The following is a 15,118-nucleotide window of genomic DNA, read 5'->3' as shown; positions in this document are numbered from 1 at the left end:
GATCCTTTCACCTGAGATTCAATCGTCGGTATCTACATACCTAGTTCAATCTCGTTGCCGGCAAGTCTCTTTACTCATTCCGTAATACATCATCCTACAACTAACTCATTAGTCACATTGCTTGCAAGGCTTATTATGATGTGTGTTACCGAGAGGGCCTAGAGATACCTCTCTGATACTCGTAGTGACAAATCCCAATCTCGATCTATGCCAAACCAACAAACACCTTCAGAGATACCTATAGAGCATCTTTATAATAACCCAGTTACGTTGTGACGTTTGATAGCACACAAGGTATTCCTCCGGTATCCGGTAGTTGCATAATCTCATAGTCGAAGGAATATGTATTTGACATGAAGAAAGCAATAGCAATAAAACTGAACGATCAACATGCTAAGCTAATGGATGGGTCTTGTCCATCACATCATTCTCCTAATGATGTGATCCCATTCATCAAATGACAACACATGTCTATGGTTAGAAAACTTAACCATCTTTGATTAACGATCTAGTCTAGTAGAGGTTTACTAGGGACACGGTGTTTTGTCTATGTATCCACACATGTATCAAGTTTCCGGTTAATACAATTCTAGCATGAATAATAAACATTTATCATGATATAAGGAAATATAAATAACAACTTTAGGGAGTTGTTATTTATATTTCCTTATATCATGATAAATGTTTATTATTCATGCTAGCACTATTAAAACTACGATTTTACCTAGGGCCAGATACCCTAGGTGAAATGCGAAAAACCATAGGTAAAGGCTCTACCTAGAGCTTGCCCTAGGGAAAGAACCTTAGGTAAAGCATAGTCGGTAAAGAGCTCTTTCCCTAGAGTGCACCTGCCAAGCCCTAGGGAAATCATTTGGTTACCTAGGGCTGCAGGCCCAAGGGAAGGAATTGAACTTGTTTGCCTGTCCAAGGTGGAAAGGTGCTTTACCTACAAACAAGTTTGGCTCTAGGGAAAGACCGTGGAGCCCTTTTGAATCATTTCCACCGATATAAAAATATGCTATTCAAATTTAAATTCATAGCAGTCATAATTCAAAAAAATTAAATTCTGAATCATAATTCAAATTTATAAATTACAGTCGTAATTCAATGTACACATCAGATTCATGTTCAAATGACACACATACATCAGACCCAAGGTCAGTTTGAAACGAGATACAAGGTCGGTTTAGAACCAAAATTCAAAAAAATTGCTACAGCTAGCAGAATACCTAAATCAGCACATACAAGCATTAATGGTCAAGACAAGTATCTACTACTACTACTAAAACTTGTAGCAATATGTTATCAACGCATTCACCCAAAAGTTGGTCTTCAAACAGACTTGATGTTCTACATGTTGCCGAGCACACAAAGTTTGCAGTTCTGTGCTTGTTTCCAAAATCTACAAGAGCGGCCGAACAAGCACTTGGTGGAACTGGAGGTGGTGGAATTTTGTTGATAGACACTCCTTGTTTAGCTGCTAAAGTCTGCAAATGGATAGGGATACACCAACTAGTTAGTTTCAAAGGCTGGCAAGTATGTTGATAAGCTCAAACTTACATAGCATCACCTCAAGAATCGTCTTTGTGTAAGAGCATGCATATTCAGTGGCGAAGGCAGAACGCATGGTGGGGTTTATGATGGAGCAAATCATATATCATGTAATTATGCAAGAGCTCACTATAGTAGACATATATTACTTTGTGTTCTGAGAATATAACCAAAATCCAAAATTTAAGTGTTCGCACTCAACATATGTCACCAGATGGATGACCGATCCATAATTTATCATGTATATTAACGAGATAGGCATAAAGATGATCTATAAGACATATAAACTATAGATAAATCATTAATTGGTAACTAGTAGGATAAAATCATAGTGAAGATCGATAAAGAATACGTAGTCATAAACCCATAATGAAGCTTTACTTTCTTAACAGAATATGGCAATGACATTCCTCTTGTCGTTGTCCAGCAACTACATCCAAAGTTAGACTGGCTTCAGTGAGACTTGCTTGGCAAAACTGCTACTTAAATATGTATAACAAAATTACAAGCAGAACCGAATCAATTGGTCATTCAACAATGGAAGTGCACTAGAACAGATTGAATAGCAGAGCATATTTCACTCGACCACAACAATTACCTTTCATTATAGTACGCACTTGCTTTTCTTTGCCACCATCTGCGTATAGCATACTGACCCTCGCGGCCTTGCTAGTCGCAAACTCGCCTCGCAGAAGCAGTGCCACGGTCCCCATGTGTCCAGCATCCGTCAGGCCATGCCCCACCGCCTTCGCGCACTGTCGTGTTTAGAGGAGCAATCCTCCTAATCACGAGGGTTTGGCCGGAGTAATCGCTAGTTTTACTAATGTGCTGACGTGCAATCAAGTTACAACCTACAAGTCCACTACATCAAGCCACGACCCATCATCAATCAGGCCCCGCATGGAGGCACGTCTTAGCTCAAATTTTCATATGCGTGGTGTATAAGATTTTAGCGGTATATATACATAGACTTTGCAGCAAATTTTACGTATGGCGGACGCCAAACCACGCCAGATTGCTGGCTTCGCCCCTTGCATTACATGATAGTATACATCGACCATCAGACTATGACACCCATAAGAACATGTTCTTGTAGATAAATAAGATAACTCAATGATAAATAAAGTGCGAACAACTAATGGTTTCCTTTGTGCAAACAAACCAAAAAAGTAGTCGTTATAGTATAACTTAAGTGTCTGATGGTACAAATGATTTGTGCTAACCTGATCTCAGTTTTTCAGATGTCTCGTCTGCATATGTATCAAACCATGCCTGACACCCATTGCTGGACTGATCATCTAGCCCTTCTAGCCTATAAATCAATATAATATCAGTTATGGCAGTAACTACATAACGAACTAAAGTATTTCTAGTTCTTGGCGCAATTTTTCGTGAGCATTGATGCTTCATGCTTACCTCAATTCAATCGACACTACAAAAGTTAGCATACAACTAGAGATCGAAATCAGATTGACATTATAGTAGATATTAAATGACATGGTGCTCAGTTCGACATATTCTTCAGTAAAAAGTTTGATTTTCTTCATTTTGCTGAAACTTTGCCACAATGCTTCATACTTACATAGCCATAATAATATCAAAGGGGAAATGCCTAGATAGTAGTAGAAAATTACCAGGCCTCCTAATACAACTACCAGTTATACTACTATCAGTTAATAATATGCTACTACTATTAGTTATATAGACTCAAAGTGGCCCTTTTATAACAAGACAAGGTTACTATACTAGTATACTTGTTGTGTGTCCATAGATACATTCTTAATAACTCGAGATTCAGCACAGCTCTTAACGATTATCTCTTGTTGCTGCGTTCATGTCAAACATTTCCTAAACCTACTCTCCTTTACCAATTAGAATGTCTATAACTGCTGGGTAGATTATGCAATTATAATCGAACTGATAATAACTACCGCACTTGATATTTTAGAAATAATGTCACATGATTATCCCCACATAGTCTATTGATATAGTGAATATGCAGATTCATATTGAATATCCAGCACACAAGTAAAACGTTGGAGTGAGAGGTATAGAGGTAACCTGTTGGAGAACAGGGGGTACAACGCCGGGTAAATCTGATAGTCTTCCGACCAGCAGGCGCGACAAGGTCAACATGGACGGCGCGGCGACGTCATCCCGGCCGGCGTGGCCATGGTCACCAAGCCCGTCATGCCATTGTTCCGCTGGAGCGCTGGAACTAGAGAAGGGGAAGAAGAGGGGGCACGGTAGGGGCAGTGCGGCGTGGGTCGGTGGGGGACATGGGCACATGGCGGGCCGGAGGGGAGGCAGGGTGGCGGTGGGGCGGGGGACGCAGCAGGGAGTGGATGCGGCAGGGAACAGGGCAGGTGGCCAGGAGGCAGGCAAGACGGGACGACAGGGGACACGGCAATGAGGCGGGGAGGCGGGCGGCGGGCGACGGTGGGGCACGGCAGGGCGGCAGGGAGGCGGGCGATGGTGAGGCAGGGGTGAGAGCGTTTGGATCTTCGATGGAGTAGGATCCTTCGGGAGAGAAGGGGATAAGATTTTGGCTTATGGATCTGACCGGCGGCGTAGGGCTTCGAGCGAAGGAAGGAGAAACCTAATCGACCGAAATATTCCCACGTGCGCGCCCTTTCTCAGCTCTCGAGTGCCATCGCTCACTAAACAGTGGGCCCAACTATACAAAATGGAAGAAAAAGGCGCGAGGCATCAAAATAAGTGGCGCGAAGTCGACCAAAATTGCAACGGAGTCCATCTACATGCCACTTCGGGGCCAGGCTTGATGCCATTTAAGTAGGGCCGGCCCAGGGAAAGTATATTTTCTAACTTTTTTGCCCAAAAATCCATCTTCCCCTAGGTGTACCGTTCATTGCTTTACTATCCCTTGGGGAGGCCAATGAGCTCTAGGTAAAGGACTTGGCCCTAGGTAAAATGGAAGTTTCTAGTAGTGTAGAATTGTATTAACTAGAAACTTAATACATGAGTGGATATATAGACAAAACACACTGACCCTAGTAAGCCTCTACTAGACTAGCTTGTTAATCAAAGATGGTTAAGTTTCCTAACCATAGACATGTGTTGTCATTTGATAAACGGGATCACATCATTAGAAGAATGGTATGATGGACAAGACCCATCCGTTAGCTTAGCATAATGATCGTTAAGTTTTATTGCTATTTCTTTCTTCATGACTTTTACGTATTCCTTTGACTATGAGATTATGCAACTCCCGAATACCGGAGGAATACCTTGTGTGCTATCAAATGTCACAACATAACTAGGTGATTATGAAGATGCTCTACAGGTATCTCTGAAGGTTTTTGTTGGGTTGGCATAGATCGAGATTAGGATTTGTCACTCCGAGTATCGGAGAGGTATCTCTGGGCCCTCTCGGTAATGCACATCATAATAAGCCTTGTAAGCAATGTGACTAATGAGTTAGTTGCGGCATGATGCATTACGGAATGAGTAAAGAAACTTGCTGGTAACGAGATTGAACTAGGTATGAAGATACCGATGGTCGAATCTCGGGCAAGTAACATACCGATGACAAAGGGATGTTGTCATTGTGGTTTGACCGATAAAGATCTTCGTAGAATATGTAGGAACCAATATGAGCATCCAGGTTCCGCTATTGGTTATTGACCGGAGATGTGTCTCGGTCAAGTCTACATAGTTCCTGACCTCGTAGGGCCCGCACGCTTAACGTTCGATGACGATTTGTATTATGAGTTATGTGTTTCGGTGACCGAAGATTGTTCGGAGTCCCGGATGAGATCACGGACATGGTGAGGAGTCTCGAAATGGTCGAGAGGTAAAGATTGATATATTGGACGAAGGTATTCGGACACCGGAATGGTTTGGGGACATTTCGGATATTTATCAGAGTACCGAGGGGTTACCGGAAACCCCCATGGAAATATTGGGCCTACATGGGCCATAGGGGAGAGGGGAGGCAGCCCACAAGGGGTGGCCGCGCCCCCTCCCATGGGGAGTCCGAATTGGACTAGGGGAGGGGGCGCGCCCCCCTTTCCTTCTCCTCTTCCCTCTCCCTTCCCCCTTTCCCCCTCCATGAGAAGGAAAAGAGGGGGGCGAATCCTACTAGGACTTGGAGTCCTAGTAGGACTCCCCTCTCCTTTGGCGCGCCCCTGCTGGTCGGCCTCCTGCCCTCCTCCTTTATATACGTGGGCAGGGCACCCCTTGGATACACAACAATTATTCTCTTAGCCGTGTGCGGTGCCCCTTCCACAGTTTACTCCTCCGGTCATAGCATCGTAGTGCTTAGGCGAAGCCCTGCGCAAATCAAATCGATGTGTCTCGGTCATGTCTACATAGTTCTCGAACCCATAGGGTCCGCACGCTTAACGTTCTATGACGATTTGTATTATGAGTTATGTGTTTTGGTGACCGAAGAGTTTGGAGTCCCGGATGAGATCGCGGACATGACAAGGAGTCTCGAAATGGTCGAGAGGTAAAGATTGATATATTGGACGAAGGTATTCGGACACAGGAATGGTTTAGGGACATTTCAGATATTTATCGGGGTACTAGTGGATTACCGGAACCCCCCACCCCTCAAGAAATATTGGGCCTACATGGGCCATAGGTGAGAGGGGAGGCAGCCCACAAGGGAAGGGGGAGTCCGAATTGGACTAGGGAAGGGGGCGCGCCCCCCTTTCCTTCTCCTCTTCCCTCTCCCTTCCCCCTTTCCCCCTCCATGAGAAGGAAAAGAGGGGGGCGAATCCTACTAGGACTTGGAGTCCTATTAGGACTCCCCTCTTCTTGGTACGCCCTTGGTGGCCGGCCCCCTCCCCTCCTCCTTTATATACGTGGGCAGGGCACCCCTTGGATACACAATAGTTATTCTCTTAGCTATGTGCGGTGCCCCCCTCCACAGTTTACTCCTCCAGTCATAGCGTCGTAGTGCTTAGGCCGAGCCCTGCGTGGATCACATCACCATCACCGGCACCACGTCGTCGTGCTGACGAAACTCTCCCTCAACCCTCTACTAGATCAAGAGTTAGAGGGACGTCATCGAGCTAAACGTGTGCTGAACTCGAAGCTAACGTACATTCGGTACTTGACCGGTTGGATCGCGAAGACGTTCGACTACATCAACTGCGTTAACCTAATGCTTCTGCTTTTAGTCTACCAGGGTACGTGGACACACTCTCCCCCTCTCAGTGCTATGCATCTCCTAGATCAATCTTGCGTGATCGTAGGAATTTTTTTGAAATTGCATGTTATGTTCCCCAATGAGGGAGTCCTGGACAAAGGTGTCCTCGGGCATCCGGCCCGTTATCCACGGGCCGGACTGATGGGCTGTGAAGATCGAAGACAATACTCGTGTCTGGATTGGACTCTACTTGGCGTGGAAGGCAAGCTTGGCGACCAAAGATTCCTTCTTATGTAACCGACTCCATGTAAACCATAAATCCCCTCGGTGTCTATATAAACCAAAGGGGATAGTCCAGAAAGGACAACACATATACTCATTACCATATTCATGTAGGCTGGGCTTCTAGGGTTTAGCCATTATGATCTCGTGATAGAGCAAATCTTGTAATACTCATATTCATCAAGATCAATCAAGCAGGAAGTAGGGTATTACCTCCATAGAGAGGGCCCGAACTTGGGTAAACATCGTGTCCCCCGTCTCCTGTTACCATCGATCCTAGACGCAGAGTTCGGGACCCCCTACCCGAGATCCGCCGGTTTTGACACCGACATTGGTGCTTTCATTGAGAGCTCCATTGTGCCGTCGGTAGAAGGCTCGATGGCCCCTTCGATCATCAGTAATGACGTTGTCCAGGGAGAAACCTTCCTCCCCAGACAGATCTTCGTATTCGGCGGCTTCGTACTGCGGGCCAACTCATTTGGCCATCTGGAGCAGATCGACAGCTACGCCCCTGGCCATCAGGTCAGATTCAGAGGCTTGAATTACGTCGCGGACATCCGGGGAGATTTGATCTTCGACGGATTCGAGACCGCGGCAACCGCTCCCAATAGCCTCGATGAACATGGCTTAAACCTGTCATCGGGCCGCATCCAGGAGATAGCTCCTATAGCAACTCTGGCCTTAAATCCAGAGCAGATCAAGTCGCCCGAAAATGGGAAGCTCGACCCCATCACGGGGGCTACCAATTCCGTGGTGCTGGAGCCGCACGCAGATTCCACTTCATACGGTATCTGCATCAAGGGAACCTCGGACTCGCCTCCGACGTCGAACTCAGAACCCTGCGAGCCCGCGTATACCGAACTCGATCGGTTATCGATCTTCAAGTTCAGCGCCGCAGATGTCTTCCAACACTCGCCCATGGGTGACATACTTAACTCACTAAAAACCTATCCCTGGCAAACTACCCGTCGCCGAACTATGTTCGGTTCGAACTTTCAGCGGACGATGGAGAATTTTGTTTCCCACCCGCCACCCACTTCATAGCCATTGTTGAAAACCTAACCAACACGCCCGACCCCTGCCCCGAAGACATCGACGTTGTGGCTGACGATGAGGGGCAAGGCCAGAGCTTACTACTCGCTCGACATAGGATGACCACTTCCTGGTATGACGTGTGTATGATAGACACACCTTACGGCGCTCTCGACGATGACAAAGTGGATCCGGTCGAGAATAAACCGCCTGGCACACAGCCTGGACACCGGCGCCCTAGGTCACATCGCCCAAGAGAAAACACTGCTAGCACCAGAGAAGACGATACTCCGGACAACAAAGAGCCTGTTGAGATAGAATCCGAGCAGGAGGAACAGGAAGGCGGGCAAGATAGCTCTGATGAACAGACCACATATGGGGACTCGGAGGACAACAATTATCTCCCACTTTTCGAGGAGGAGGAGATCCTCGGCAACGAGGATTTTTATCATGCCCAAGGAACCTCTCGAGCAGGAGTGCTTTAAACGCCGGCTTATAGCCACTGCAAGGAGCCTAAGAAAGAAGCAGCTGCAGCTTCAAGCAAGCCAAGATTCGCTCAATGATAGATGGACCGAGGTCTTGGCCGCCGAAGCATACGGCCTTAGCATCCCAGTCAAAAGCCACCCCAAGAATAGGTGGCTCCCTCAACACGATGGCAGAGCGCTGGAACCCATACCACCATCGAACAACGCGGCGGGCCGACCACAATTCGGTCCAGACAAAGCAGCAGCCCAAGCAGAGCACCATACCAACCCATTCGGCCGTCAAAACAAAACATCTCGGGGGAATACCCACGATATCAACCAAGACACGGAGGGTAGAGCAGGACGCAGAAGATCGATGTACAGATCACGAAGATATACCCCGACCGACGATGATGGTCGCCTATTCGGACGCTATAAAGCCAACCATGCCCTGTCCGAGCACCGTAAATGGAGCCCGCCGGAGGTGCTTCATAGTGTGGCCCAACATAGAGGAGCCGCACACCCTCTCTGCTTCACTAACGAAGTAATGGAGCACGAATTTCCAGACGGGTTTAAACCCATTAACATCGAATCATACGATGGAACAACAGATCCCGCGGTATGGATCGAGGATTACCTCCTCCATATTCACATGGCCCGCATAGACGACCTCCACGCCATTAAATACTTACCTCTCAAGCTTAAAGCGCCAGCTCGATACTGGCTAAACAGTTTGCCAGAAAATTCTGTTGGCAACAGGGAAGATTTGGAAGACGCCTTTCAAGAGAACTTCCAAGGAACATATGTCCGACCATTATACGCCGATGACTTAAGTCACATTGTCCAAGAGCCCGGCGAGTCAGCCAGGGAGCTCTGGACCAGGTTCTTAGTCAAAAAGAACCAAATTGTCGACTGTCCGAACGCAGAAGCCCTTATGGCCTTCAGACATAGCGTCCGGGATGAATGTCTAGCGCGTCACCTCGGCCAGGAAGGACCCAAATCCATGGCAGCCCTCACCGCTCTAATGACCCGCTTCTGCGCGGGAGAAGACAATTGGCTTGCTCGTGAAAGCAACGACACCAGCGGCCCAGGCACTTCCAAAATCCGAGATGGCAATGGCAAGCCACGACGAACCAAACACAACAGTCGCAGTAATATACGCGACACAGCGGTGAATGCCGGATTTCACAATCCAAAGCCCGATCAATGGAAGAAGCCACTAAAGTCAAACCAGGATGGACCATCCACCCTTGACAGGATATTGGACCGACCTTGTCAGATTCACGGTCACCCTAATAGGCCAGCTAATCATACTAACCAAAACTGTTGGGTCTTCAAGCAGGCAGGCAAGCTTACCGCTGATAACAAGGGGAGGAGGCCGCCAGGCGATAAAGACGACAGATCGGCTCGCCAGCAGAACGCCAGGGGCCAGAAACAGTTTCCCTCCGACATTCGACCACTTCAGGAACGCGAATAGGAGTTCGTCTTCCGCCACCCACGTACTGTACTGGCAAAATTTGCACCTCGCGCACATCACTATGCACTCAAGATACCATGGGCATCGGCGGAAGCACAATACGAACAACCCTACAAGCATTCCCGTGACGTTTTTTATCTGTTTACCTTATTTTTCTGTATCATCCCTAAAGAACAGGTGACCAGCTAGACAGCATCTACAACAGACTCTATCGGAGTTCGGATCTGTATGCTCACCTAAGGGGCTACTTCCGATAAGGATTCCCCTCCCTGAGGACGGGCGACGCAGACGTGTGACAGGAGGTCCAAAATAACTTTTTTGGACTACACTCTTTATTCTGAGCATGTACTATGCCCTCTTCCTCTGACCTCGACCCCGAGCATGTCAAATAGCCGGGTCCGTGGTTTCTCTCTTTTTATTATATATATATATATAAATAAAGTTATCATTGGCACATCGCTCCATTCTCAGTAAGTCTCATCCGAACCAATATTTCATACTCTTTCAACAATAAGTATGGCCTTAACGGCTGCTCTGCAGATGCACCTCGGCATACCCTGCCAGGGGATCGGCATGGGAATGAATGAGCTGCCAGTAAAAGTCCGAACAACTCTATAGCGTACTTCGGCGTCGCAAGTTTGGCCTTATATGCATCAGCTCCGAATCATTGTCTTGGGTCAATAGTTGGGTTGCCCGGCTCCTGTGTTTGCTACCCTACGTTCTGCTCTATCGGCTAGGGTAGTAAAGGGAGAACTACTACGATTGTGCCCTGCCCTAAACCGGATGAGCACCTCAGTAGAGAAAACCAAAAACTGACTGTCATGATGCGGCGAGAGCTGGTCAACCACTTGAAGACTTATTGGAATCTTTAGCGATTCTCTGTGTAACACAAGGGGTCTTTTTCAGATCATATATGCAAGGCACCACACGCCGCATACACACCAGGGGCTATGTTGTAGCCCCACCATAAAACTCCTATGGTTAAGTGAAAGTGTTAACGCCTTATAGGCTGATTGCCTAGTTCACCACATTATCACCTCCTTCATGGACCAAGACGTTGGATAAAGAGTGATTAAATGCTTTTCCAAACACCCCCGTACTTCCTACAAGGGGGCTGAAGCCGACGACTGGAGAACTTTCAGATTATATTAAAATGACCACACAGGAGGAATTCAAGCTTTTCGAGAAAAACATAAATAGATTAACTATAAAATTGTCTTTTACAATATCATACACCTCACTCGAACATTATGTTTTTCGAGCATTGACCCTCTATCAAGCGGGCGGCCTCCAGGACGTCTTCAAAATAATGCTCCGGTTCTGGACGGTCCTTGCCTTCAGGCCGACCCTTCGTTCCGACATTGGTGGCCTTCATATTTCCCCAGAATGTCTTGACTCGGGCAAGGGCCATCCATGCACCTTCAATGCACGCCGATCGCTTCGCAGCATCGATTCGTGGCACCACATCGACAAGCTTCTGCACCAAACCGAAATAGCTACTCGGCGCAGGCTCGGTTGGCCACAGCCGGATTATAACATCCTTCATGGCAGCGCCAGATACCCTATGAAGTTCGGCCCATTGGGACATATGTTCATTGAGCAGCAGCAGGCGCTTCGACGCACCAAACTGTGACCAAAAAAGCCTCTCCATTGCATATCCAGCTCGCGCTTGGTAATATCGCGCTGCATCAGAAGAACTCTTCGGCAAGTCCAAATACTCGTCTGAAGAACTCCACACTTGGTTCAACTGAGCATAGTCCGGGTCGCCGAACTTAGTCTGCAGCAGAAAAGGATTTCCAGCCACTATCTCTTTCGCCTGCCGAACCTCCTCACGGAGTGCTCTGGACTCTGATCGCGCTTCTCTTGCCTCCTATCGGGCCTTGTCCAGTTCAGCCGTTAAGGCTTTATTCTCCTTCTCAAGAAATTCGCAGCGGCCAGTAGCATTCTCCAAAGAGAGTGTCATCGTGGATACCTTCTCCTCACCCTGGCATCGCGCAGCTTGTTCGGCCTTCAGTTCAACCGATGCTCCTTCAGCAGGAGCATCACTAAACCGGGCCCGCTCCTTGGGCCGGATTAGCTCCGCCCGAAGAGCCTCCACGGCGGCAGCACTATCTACATTTCATGCAAGGTAGTCAGAGTCAAGATTCGGAGTCGGATTGATTTTTCTTAGACATAATCAAAATGTAGTATCAAGTCGTGGAATCGAGGATTCTACTTGATTTACTCAAATAAGATATTTTGTATCCACGGAAGAAATTTATATGGGTTCTATAGAGTTTTGACACTAAATATAGAGCAAAGACGTACACATCAATGCTAGTTCTATTCCACTTCTTTTTATGGCTAACCTACTATTAGCTTGGATGTATGGAACATATATGAGGCAAATATACAGAACATTGAAATCTTCGATGCACGATATTTACTTACGGTTTTTTTAGAATACGTGAATAGCTGATCACTTGTATATCCGCCCTATAGTGCCAAACCTTGAAGGGTCTTGCTCTCCTTCTCCGATCAATCTTGACGCATCCTCCTTCCCACACCAATTCCATTCGTTGACAAGTCTGTTCCTCAATATTGATCTAGGTTTTGAGAGCCAGCTCAAAGGTGTCGGCGGCTGAGCATTTGGTCTTGGGAGGGGAATAAAGGGCCATGAGGCATGTGAAAATGGTTTGGATGATGGCATACTATTGTGGTACAATTAAACAAACGACTTAGATAAATTAGTAGAATCGGACATAGTCCATCGCATAGTCGGGATTCTACAGTTTTGTACATGATTCTATGATTTGGATCGCGAGTCAACATGGATTCTACCTAATCCAGATTCATAGTGGGACTTGGATCGACATGGTTCCGTAGGATCGTGAAGTCGTAGGGTTCTAGGAGTCGAGTCGGGATTCTAACTACCTTGATTTCATGCACATTTCATATGAAGCTCTTTCCCGTGTCAAGCACACTGGTGTAAAGAATGCTCGAAATACATACCTTGCGAGTCGTCAAGATGCCTGTTGATCAATGCAACGTCATCCTCCACAATATCCATCTTTTGCTACAGTTCGGCCACTTCCGTATTCCGGACAGCCACGGGAGGGGAAGCAGCCTGTATTTCAAATTAACCCAAGGTTAATACCTGTGCATATCTCTTTGATCCTCCGATCGCTTCCTTCGGAAGACAATCTAAGTCTCAGGGGCTACTGCATATACAACAGGTGCATTCTGTCAATAAAATTCAATTGACAAAGCTACATCACAAACCTCAAAACCTCTTACAAGGCTCATGAAGGCCTCGTTCAATCCACTCTTCACGGATAGAACCCTTTTGACCACCATAGCCATCAAGGTACGGTGCTCTTCTGAAATAGATGCTCATCATAGCAAGCCCGTCAGCATTTCCGGCGCTCCTGGGTCATCGGAAACCGCCGTCGGAGTATGGCATTCCTGTGAAGAAACCCGCTTACTTGCCTCCAGAATCGTCTCCGGCTGTAAACCGGACGGTTCAGGGACGCTAGTCTTGATCCCGGAACCCCGAGTGATAGAGGCACCGCCTTCGGGTAAGGCCTCCTTCGTTTCTTGTACTACTTGGTGTTCGGGAGGAGCCCTTCGGGACGATACCTCGGTATCATCCCCCAATTGGGCGATGAGGCCGGAGAAGGCGTGTCACTCTCCATCATCTTTGGAAGAAGATCTCCCGAGGAGGAGGACGATTGAGAAGCACCACGCGTTAACCTGCATGGACGAACATATATCGGATGTTTACTTCACTAATAGGAAAATAATGAGGTGCGTTTAAAGTACCCCGGCCTTTCTTATAGTTTGCCTCGAGGTTCGTCCTCATCATCAAGCTCGACGGCAGCCTCGCTCGTCTGGCCCAAGCCGCTCGACGACTATGTTTTTCCTCTATTGGAAGCCTTCCCCTCCTGATCTTCGGAGGCATCCCTCTTCTTGCCCTGGAGAGCTCCCTCTGCACTCTTACCCTTGGGCAAAAGAATTTCGGTTTCCCCGAACGCAGCCACCTGGTACGGTGTCGGCATCAGCATTCTCGTCAGCAGGGCGGTCACAGGGCCTTCGGGAAGAGGCGTTGGACACCAGATTAGCACCGCTTTCTTTATCCAGTCCTGTACAGGGACAGATTGTTCAGTATCTTGTTAAGAGATGCCTGAATGGAAGATGCTCGGATATCGAGTACTTACCGAAGTGTCCGGATGATTGCAGTCAAGACCAACGTCTTCGGTGGTGTCCGGCCATTGCTCTTGTTCCCCGAAATATAATTTCCACATTCCTTCATGCGTAGTGCCGAAGAAGTGATGTAGAGTCCGCCGCCCTTCTGGGTTAAACTCCCACATACGAAGAGGCCGCCGCTGACATGGCAGGATCCGGTGGACTAGCATTACTTGAATGACGTTCACAAGATCGATGCCCTTCTCGGTAAGGCTTCGGATGCGACTTTGCAGAGTCTGCACTTCATCGACGGATCCCAAGTACAATCCCTTATTGACCCATGAAGCGAGCTGAATTGGAGGACCGGGTCGGAACGCAGGTGTAGCCGCCCACTTGGAGCCCCACGGCTCGTTGATATAAAACCACCCCTGTTGCCATAGGTCGGGAGATTTGGCGAAAGATCCTTCGGGCCAAACCGCGCCGGCCAGCTTGCCTATTATGACGCTGTCGCACTCTGCCTGCTCCTCCTCTGCCACTTGCGGCCTCACACCAAAGGTCTTGAGCCACAAACCAATGTGTGGAGGAGTCCAGAGTAAGGCCTCACACGTGACGGTAAATGTCGAGATGAGGAGAACAGAGTCCGGGGCCAGATCATGAAAATCTAGCCCATAGTATAACATGACCCCCAGATGAAGGGGTTAAGCGCGAACCCTAGCCCGTGAAGGAAGTGGGATACGAATAGTACCCTCTCGCCAGATCTGGGGGTCGGTATGTGATACGTCTCCAACGTATCTATAATTTTTGATTGCTCCATGCTATATTATCTTCTATTTTGGACATTATCGGGCTTTATTATTCACTTTTATATTATTTTTGGGACTAACCTATTAACCGGAGGCCCAGCCCAGAATTGCTGTTTTTTGCCTATTTCAGAGTTTCGCAGAAAAAGAATATCAAACGGAGTCCAAACGGAATGAAACCTTCGGGAACGTGATCTTTGGAACGAACAAGATCCAGGAGACTTGGACCCTA

The 15,118-nt window shown here is 47.5% G+C and overlaps 1 long non-coding RNA gene across 1 annotated transcript; it reads right to left on the bottom strand.

Annotated features, from left to right (window-relative positions):
• Positions 1-1,100: 1,100 nt before the first annotated feature.
• Positions 1,101-4,131, bottom strand: LOC119354362. Its single transcript, XR_005170819.1, has 2 exons — positions 3,613-4,131; positions 1,101-2,863 (listed from the first exon to the last, which is right to left on the bottom strand). It is a non-coding gene; the product is annotated as an uncharacterized LOC119354362 (long non-coding RNA).
• Between the last annotated feature and the right edge of the window lie 10,987 nt (positions 4,132-15,118).

This window comes from Triticum dicoccoides, chromosome 2A, assembly GCF_002162155.2.
Source record: "Triticum dicoccoides isolate Atlit2015 ecotype Zavitan chromosome 2A, WEW_v2.0, whole genome shotgun sequence".
NCBI classification, from domain to species: domain Eukaryota; kingdom Viridiplantae; phylum Streptophyta; class Magnoliopsida; order Poales; family Poaceae; genus Triticum; species Triticum dicoccoides.
This window is presented reverse-complemented; position numbering and strand designations above follow the sequence as displayed.